At 35.7% G+C, this 9,276-nt stretch overlaps 1 long non-coding RNA gene across 1 annotated transcript in view; it reads right to left on the bottom strand.

Moving 5' to 3' along the window:
• Window positions 1-750: 750 nt before the first annotated feature.
• LOC149133414 (uncharacterized) overlaps window positions 751-9,276 on the bottom strand; it is a 21,737-nt gene continuing 13,211 nt past the window's right edge. The window contains exons 2-3 of the long non-coding RNA XR_016243739.1: window positions 6,287-6,359; window positions 751-2,079 (exon numbers count right to left, since the gene is read on the bottom strand). This is a non-coding gene — a long non-coding RNA (uncharacterized LOC149133414). The remainder of the gene's footprint in view (window positions 2,080-6,286; window positions 6,360-9,276) is intronic.

The following is a 9,276-nucleotide window of genomic DNA, read 5'->3' as shown; positions in this document are numbered from 1 at the left end:
AGAATCATTAGCACGCCGGACAAAATGCTTAGCGACATTTCGTCCATATTTACGTTCCGAGTTCAAATTCCGCCGAGGTCGACATTAGCGTTCGTCTTTTGTGGCTTGATTTTTAAAAAAAATATCAGTAGGGCACTTCGGTCGATGTAATCGATGTATCCCCTCCCCTGCAATTACTGGCCTTGTGAAAGGAAAGTAGTTGTTATAAATACTTAATCTCAATGTTTACAGGAATAGAAATATAAATAGTAGTATAAATAAAATCATACCTGAAACAGGTATTGAGGCTTTTCGTCTTTCAAGCTGCTTTGTTAACTCTATGAAACATTTGGTCTAACATGAATATTCTGTGTAAGACCGAGTCACTAGTACCCTACTTCACTAGAAAATCAGTGACTTAGACCATAAATATATGAGGAATGACTGTTATTTAATGGTATTCCCGAATATTAGAAACTGTCATGGAGAAATAGCTTTTATTTTATACGTGAATATGAGTACGATTGCTGTGAAATGAAAGTAAGCAGTAAGATTGCTAACAACAAACATTGTTTCTATAGCAATGTCCAATATGTGAAGTAGTGTAGATCGAATATATTTCCTAATGGATGTATATATGATCAAAGAACAAAGCCCAAGAGAATTATAGAATTTAAACATTAGTGCGTCAAGTTGAAGCTAAAGTGATACAATTTCAATAAAGATGACGACAAAAGAAAACCGGAATTACAAGTTTATATAATTAAAGGATTGTACAATTTGAACAGGTAAAAATGTTGCTTGATCGAAACAGCATTTAGATAAATCGATACTTATTCTATTTAAAGAAAATAAAAATAAATACGAAGTTCATTGAGTCCTACATGTATGAAATAACAGTGAGAATTTAGAATTAATATAATTAGTCAGTTACAGGAGATAGATTATATCTTGTTTGTGTAGAGCAAGTTAACAACAGCGTGAACATGCGGCAAGGTTAGTTATTGCTTGTGCTACAGCAATGTGTGCAGAGGAATCGGATTAAGTACCATTGCAATGAAATCAAACCAAGTGTGACGTTCAGATATTCAACACACTCGTACAAGTAAATGAAAGCAGATACTGTATTCAATATTCTGTAAGTTAAAATTAAGAGCTGGCATGTGCGTGTGATAAAGAAGCTCGGTTTGTGTTCACATTGCATCGGGTTCAATCTACGTGCATGATAGTTTCGGCAAATGTTGTCTTGTGTTGTTCCTCGCGAAGACAAATGTCTTGTGGGACGGAGACTAAACGAAGGTTTCTGTCGAGCAACTCACATGTACACACACACACGCAACTACGCGTGCGCGCGCGCACACACACACACACACATAAAATGTAGGCATATGGGTATGTATATTTATGCGTATACACAAACATGCATACATACATATATACATACAAGATGTCTGCTTTCTCATTCACAAGTATAAGATGACGATGTCGGTACGTCAAGGTATTTCCTTCAAAGCGTTAAGCTAAACCCTTGTCTTCCTGTGTTGTCCATTTTCATCGTTCATTGTATTTACATATATTTCACGCTTATGTGGATTTCCTCCGGGTTTGACCAAAGAACTCCAAATCCTGTTTAAAATTCTTTAAAGTCAGGAGATGCCTTGCACATAACGAATTTTACTCCTTGAACAACAATGAGAAATAACTCCAAAAGAAGAACTAGTCAATATCATTGTCTACCATCGAGCCGCAAGTTTTACATCAAAGTTTGTCTTCACTTAGAGTAATGTCCTAACAAGGATTAGGGGTTACTCACTGCCAGTAATTTGTTACACCTTACTTGCTTTCTCCTTCGCATGGTCTTCTACTGACTGAACCTCCTGTGCCAGCCCATTGTTGAAAAGGTGTCAATCTTCTGTGCAACCACTGAATTTTCTGTACCAAAATCGCTGTCCATCATAAATAACAGGAAGAGCTTGTATACACAGTATTGGATGGCCGTTAACTTCGAAAAGTTCATCTGTCCTTTCACAAGTTTTGCTTTTACCTCCTGTGCGGTGTCCAATCATCCTCCTTACTAAGGAAGCTTTGAGTGATTGCTCGCTTGAAAACAATATAAAAGAATAGAATAACACGTATGACATAATATGACGCAATATACATACACACATACATATTTATATATATATACATATACATATAATATATATATATGAATATAAGTACATACATATATCCATAACTGTTTATATATATATATATATATATATATATATATATATATATATATATATATATATTCTCACATCATTTCAATATCAATGGTTATACAGAATAATATTATCCTTGTTTATGCTTCTGTTTTCATTGCTAAGTGTTATGAACTGAACTGTCAAATTAATATGGCTGTTAACTTCTCCTATGCATTAACAGTACGGACTTGTAGCGAACGCTAGTGATAATTCGGTTTATTCATTAGACCTTGCAGTTCACTAAAGAAAATATCAGTAAAATAGATGTAATTAAATGTAGCCATTAACACTAATCAAAACGAAAATAAATCAAAGCATTTTTTCAAAGGTTTTGATTAAACTTGGAAAATCAAATATTTCCAGTGCAATTAAAAATAATTACCAAACTTCGCAACATCTAAACATAGAAATTTCACCAAACGCCAAAATAGCTGGAGTTGGAACTAAATTAAAGTTATCTATCGCTCTATGAATTATTTAATGAGCTACATCACAATTAAGAAAATGTAAATAACTTAAACATCATTTTGAATATGGACGTATTGGTGCATCTGAAATGACCTATATTTCATGATAAGGAACTGGATAGTGATGTTTTGGCGCTTATGCCTTTCTGATCATATAATTCATTCAACTACACCTCCAGTCATTGTTGATGCTTTACCTGCTTATCTGCAGACTTTCTTTGGTCGAGCTGTTCTATGAACAAATGGATTCAGTCGGCTATAATCCTTCCCTTTTGCATATCTATGCCCTAACAAGCAAATATATATATTAGTGTCCTTCTCATGGTAACTGCCGCAATATAATTTGTTCTGACGGAACACACACGTTTATGTAGGCATAGATATTATCGCTCGGTCTTAATAATGCTTCTGTCGCTAATATATGATCTTAACAAACGAACTGGCTAATCGAGAGATCAGCATGTTGACTGGGAGATAAATTACTGCTGCCACTAGCAGTCGAGTGTCCATCATTGATTAGACCAAACAAGGTCGAAATCATGTGATCTGGTGTTCTCGGCGCGGGACGTAACGGGAATTTATCTCCCCGCTAGCGATATGCGTTTTGCACTACAAAGACAATATGAGATTTCTCTCATACTAACTACCGCAGTATAGTTTACTCTAATAGAACATCCATGTTTAAGTGGGCATAAATACGAGGGGGTGCTAAAAATTCCCTGGCTTTGGGTAAAAGAAAGTACAGGAGAATTAGTTAATTATGATTTTATTCAACACATTCCCTTCTCAGATGTACATACTTATTGCTGCGGTCCTAAATTATTTCTAAGCCCGATAAAAGATAGGAGGATTGGGTCTCCAACCGAGCCTTTCACAATAACCTTGAAGCTTGGAACTTTTCAACACCCCCTTGTATTACCTTAGAGTTGAAAGATTCCCGCCAGAGGCTTTCGATTCCTTCCAATTAATTATGTACAAAGGATTTAGCAACATTTCGCAAATTGGAAATTTAATGATGGAGTTCCTCACATATGGATCATTAATTGCATGCCCTTTCTTTTAAAGTGTTGGTGTTTTATCTGCCAGAGGAGGTGGGATGTGAATGCAGTGAAAATCTGTTTAATTGGTTTCTAGCTAGTAATACACTGATGACTAAATGTCCTCAAATGTACCTCACATAATACAGTTCTATATTTAAGAGATGAGGTATTATTTACATTATTTACAATTGACGGATATTTGTCCTCGTCTTGTTTGTTGTTAACACAATGTTTCGGCTGATATACCCTCCAGCCTTCATCAAGCGCATTCCATACTTGGACATAATAGTCCCTAGATTCCGAGTTCGATTCCAGGCAGTAATAATAATAATAACATCGAAATTTCCCCAATACACCTGATGAAAGCTGGAGGGTATATCAGCCGAAATGTTGTGTTAACAACAGAAAAGATGAGGAAAAATATCCGTCAATTGTAAATAATATACCTCACATCTTGTATACATATAAACGTGCGTGTGTATGTGTGCGAGAGAGAGAGAGAGAGAGAGAGAGAGAGAGAGAGAGAGAGAGAGAGAGAAAGAGAGAAAGAGAGAGAGAAAGAAAGAAATAGAGGGATAGTGGTACGTGTATCCCATTCAGGATGATGAGTCCGTGGCTTCGAATTCCAGACTTCATCTGATGTTGCTCCGCTATCACATCGATATATGACGTGTGTTACGCTATGCGGCATTACAACCAATGTCAATTTTATATATCGTGGGGTGTGAGCTATGTACAGCGCAAATATTTAATGATTATAAACAAATCATCCGTGCAGGTTATTCCGCAAGAATTTGCCGAACCCTCACCTGCTGTAACTTCAGACCCTATCGAAAGATTACTCGGAGCTTTTCCCTAATCTAAGTAACACTGTTAGCTTATGAAGTATTTTGCCCGGATTTATAATCCCTCGCTATTTCCATTATTTACATTTGACGGATATTTGTCTTCATCTTGTTTGTTGTTAACAAACAAGATGAAGATAAATATCCGTCAAATTTAAATAATGTAAATAATTCATCATCTCTTAAATATAGAACTGTATTCACTATTTGTTCTCTCTCTCTCTCTTTGTATGTATATATATATATATATATATATATATATATATATATATATATATATATATATATATATATATATATATACTAGTTCATAGAGAGAATCAACTCTCAGTATAGGGTAGACTTAGTAGTGCACAAAAGGCTAAAGCTTGAGGGGGTAAAGGAGTAAATGTAAGGGTCAGCGAGTTAAACAGGTCGATCTCCATATATGATATATATCTATGCATCAGACATGTGCCGTCAGTAATTACCCAGGGTCGGCAGTTGGTGACCTTTATGTAGTAAAACACAGAAAAAATAAGCGAAACTCAGGCGCGTGACTGAGTTGAAGGCAGATCTATTTCTGCCTTCATAGCACGTAAAGAAAATGTTTTTGTAGAAATGTGCTTAACACGTGTACTATGTTTAGAATAAATATGGAGATTGAAAGGCAGGCGTCAATTATGTCTATCTAATCTACACAATATATATATATATATATATATATAAAACAAGACAATTTGTATTTTATGCATAGTAATCAGGGTAACCTTCAAAAATATTGAGATTGAATTAGGTACATATTTTGCCATGAGATGGAAATGCTGCTATTAATCTATTTTATCCAAGGTACGCACTGCCTACCTAGGCTGCACGTCCCTGGCATGTATGTATGTATTCAAATATGTGTGCATGTATATCTATGTGTACGTGTGTTGTGTGTGTGTGTGTGTGTGTGTGTGTGTGTGTGTGTGTGTGTGTGTGTGTGTGTGTGTGTGTGTGTGTGTGTGTGTGTGTGTGTGTGCGCGCGCGCGCGTGTCTGCGTTTGTCCCCACACTGTTTGACGAATAGTGTTGCTCTGTTTACACATCCCTATCCAAACGCTGCGTCAAAAGACACAGATGATGGAATGAGTACTAGACTTTTAAATAATATATACTAGGAGCGATTTGTCTGACTCAGCCCTTGAAGACGGTCCTCCAGCATGGCCGCATTCCAGTTACTGAAAGAAGTAAAATCAAGTATTGCGAAGACGTCAGCTAACATCAACTGCCATTTTCTTATCAGAGACAATGAAAATCTATTTCTAAACCATTCTCTTTTCAATGCCTCTGGCCATATTCTATCTATGATCGCAGTAGTGTTTCACGTTGATTAGCGTCGGTCATTGCAGACATATATAACTTAATATAAATATTGTTCTATAGATTATTGAGAAGTTGGTAGAGGCGCAAGTGTGGCTGCGTGCTTAGAAGCTCGCTTCCTAAGCACATGGCTCCAGGTTGAGCCTCACTACGTGGTACCTACATAAGTGTCTTGTACAATAAATCCGGACCGACTAAAACCTTATGTTTGAATTTGGTGGACGGAAACTTGAAGAAGACCGTCGTATGTGTGTGTGTGTGTGTGTCCCCTCCACCGCTTGAACAACCGGTGTTGGTGTTTTTATGTCCCCGTAACTTAGCGGTTCGGTAATCAAGTGGCGATTGAATAAGTACTAGAATTACCCCAAAAATTAAGTCTCGGGGTTGATTCATTTGACTAAATTTCTTCAGGATGGTGCCTCAGCATGGCCGCAGTCTAATGAATGAAACAAGTAAAAGATTAATGATAATACAAGAATATGGATGTAAATATAATTTTTTAGTTTAGAGTGCTGCGGAAAACTTTCACCATTCTTGGTAAAAGCTTTAATAGAAACTACGGTTGTTTTTAGTCCAAAGCATAATGCTAACCTAAAATACCAATGAAGCATAAATTACATTAAGATAATGTTCCCACCTCTGTAAATTCACTAGTGTGTAGAGCATGGGAGGGTTCTAGGACGGCTCCAAGTGATTGTTATCAACACATTTGATGTTGAGTAGAAAAATAAATCAAATATATTAAACACGCAGATCTAGAATTAATTTGTCACTGGGGGCAATCAGGACAGAACAATAGAATTTTACATTTTGTTAAGTAAACTCAAATATTGATCTTAATAATTTTTAAAACTTAGAGTTGTGAGGTCGACTTGGTAGAGTATTTGAACTTTTGGTGGAATGTGCGCTGTAGCTGTTTCTCCGAATGGCTGCAGTGGAAAAATTTGATTTGATATGTGTTTTACAATATTGGAGGAGGATTAAATTTTGTTTAAGTAATTATTACGTACGAGGCTGAGTGAAAAACAGCTTTTTCGAATATCCAATAGATATAACATTCAGTCAGTAAAGTTACGTGTTTCAGTTAGAAGTGCTTTTTATAAATATGGCCATGATGGTTTGTGCATGTGTTAAAAATATCACAATAAATATCTGAGCTCTTCGCAAGTTCTGCTTACACTTGACCGTTCGTAAATCAGCTTTTCAAAGCTAAAGTTCTTCTGCTTCTAAATATGAAAGCCAATGTTTCTCCAACATAAATCCAACGAAATTTGTCATAGGTTGTATTTATATAATGTGGTACGCTTTCAGAGTGTCATGATGAAATACACATATACTCTCTCTCTCTCTCTCTCTCTCACACTCACACACACACACACACACACACACACACGTACGTACGTGCGCCCATATAGTTGAGGTCGTAAGAAACTTTCGAAAAAACGTGGACAAATTTCCTGAGAAATAGTTTCTGTCGAGGAATACGCATAAAGCTACTAATAATGGAATCTGATATTGGGTTGAAAACCTCTTCTAGTAGAAATATCGATCCAAAAAGGGTTTTTCAACACAGTATTTACCTGCTGTTAATAATAATGCTATTTTTTTTTTGTGTGTCTCGAGATGTATTAGTTCAAACGAGACTATTGGTGTGGGTGCGTGTGAATGTCTGTCTGTGTGTTTGTGTGAGTGAATGTCTGTGTGTGTTTGTGTGTGTGAATGTCTGTGTGTGTTTGTGTGTGTGAATGTCTGTGTGTGTTTGTGTGTGTGAATGTCTGTGTGTGTTTGTGTGTGTGAATGTCTGTGGTTGTGTGTGTAAATGTCTGTTTGTGAGTGTGTTTCTGCGTGTTTGTGTGAGTGAATGTCTGTCTGTCTGTATGTTTGTGTGTATGTGTGAATGTCTGTCTGTCTGTGTTTGTGTGTGTGTGAATGTGTGCGTGTGTGTGTGTTTGTGTGTGAATGTATGTATGTATGTATGTATGCATGTATATAAGTATATATGTATGTGTACCTGTATATCTGATATAACACTTTACCTCTAGTGAACAAAATGTGTTTGACATGACAATCCCGTTTACCTGAGATATTTTACTTTATATCAACTTACTTCTCTGCTCTCGTGAAGTTGATATAAAGTAAAAAGAAAATAGTCATTGTAGCAGTGGACACGTCGAGTGTCATACATTGTTTTAATCTTGTGGAAAGAACACTGATATTATGTTTCATGTATTATGACAAATGATATCGGCTGATAAGTATCTGTTGTATGTTTTGGATAACAATACCCAGAAGTGATATGAGTGCTGGTAAAGTTATCAAACTTTGTGCTGGTAATGAACAAATTGATTTACTGTTATAAGCGAGTATGTAGTGGAAAGTAAGGGAAAGTAGCTTCTAATTGTATGTGCTGGTTTCTATAAGTAGGAGATAAAGGCTTCTGAAAAAGAATGTAAAGGTCTTTAAGATAGCTAGATGGGAGCTGAATTAAAATTGTGTTCTCTGTGTAGAGGATTGAGTATGTGCTAAAACAATCATTAGATGGAGATTAGATTCGGGATTCGAAAGAAAGGACGGACCTCTATAACTAATGTGTTTAATTTATTTATCAAGGAACGTTCCCAGTATATAACAAAATGTAATTGGAAGCAGCCGTTAGGTGTAGATTCGATATGAGATGTAGTTGGAACTGAGTGTATAGAGAGCAAGATATGAGAAAATGTAAGAATTAGATTTGTAGTAAGTTACTGATAATACATACAGGGTGACCCAGAAAGATTTAAACATTGATATTCATTATTCAACTTTAGAAAGGAAAATGAAATTTGGTACACCCATTCCAATGTAAATTGTTAATCAATTTCACTAAATAAATTTTTAAATGACCACCTTTCGCTTTGATCATAGCCTGGAAACACCTCTGTCAGCACTTTTTTTTTGTTTCAGTGATGAGTATATGAATGAAAATTCAAAGCAAATAGCTTACTTTGTGAATATTATCAATTGGTTGGAAAATCTGATGCTGTGAATAACTAAAAAAAAAACTACACGTGCTGTCAGAAAACGGAAGTCAGATTCGGATTCAGCACCCTAAAATTAACCTAAATCGGCTGAAAAAGTTTGAATAGCATCACAAAATTTTTTTACTGTTGCCTAGTGCTTGTTTTTAGGAAATCCCAATAAGTTATGAATACCCAAGTCATGAAGTCAGTTATGTAATAACATGAAATTAATTACCCGATAATTAGAATTCAAACGAAGTAGCCCTTAATGCGTTCGCAGAGAATATAGAACATAGGAAGAAAGACCAATAAATCATTTAAATACTTGTAAATCATCTAATTAGATCTGCTTTC

Source organism: Octopus bimaculoides, chromosome 11 (assembly GCF_046866305.1).
Source record: "Octopus bimaculoides isolate indiv1 chromosome 11, ASM4686630v1, whole genome shotgun sequence".
Lineage (NCBI taxonomy): Eukaryota > Metazoa > Mollusca > Cephalopoda > Octopoda > Octopodidae > Octopus > Octopus bimaculoides.
This window is presented reverse-complemented; position numbering and strand designations above follow the sequence as displayed.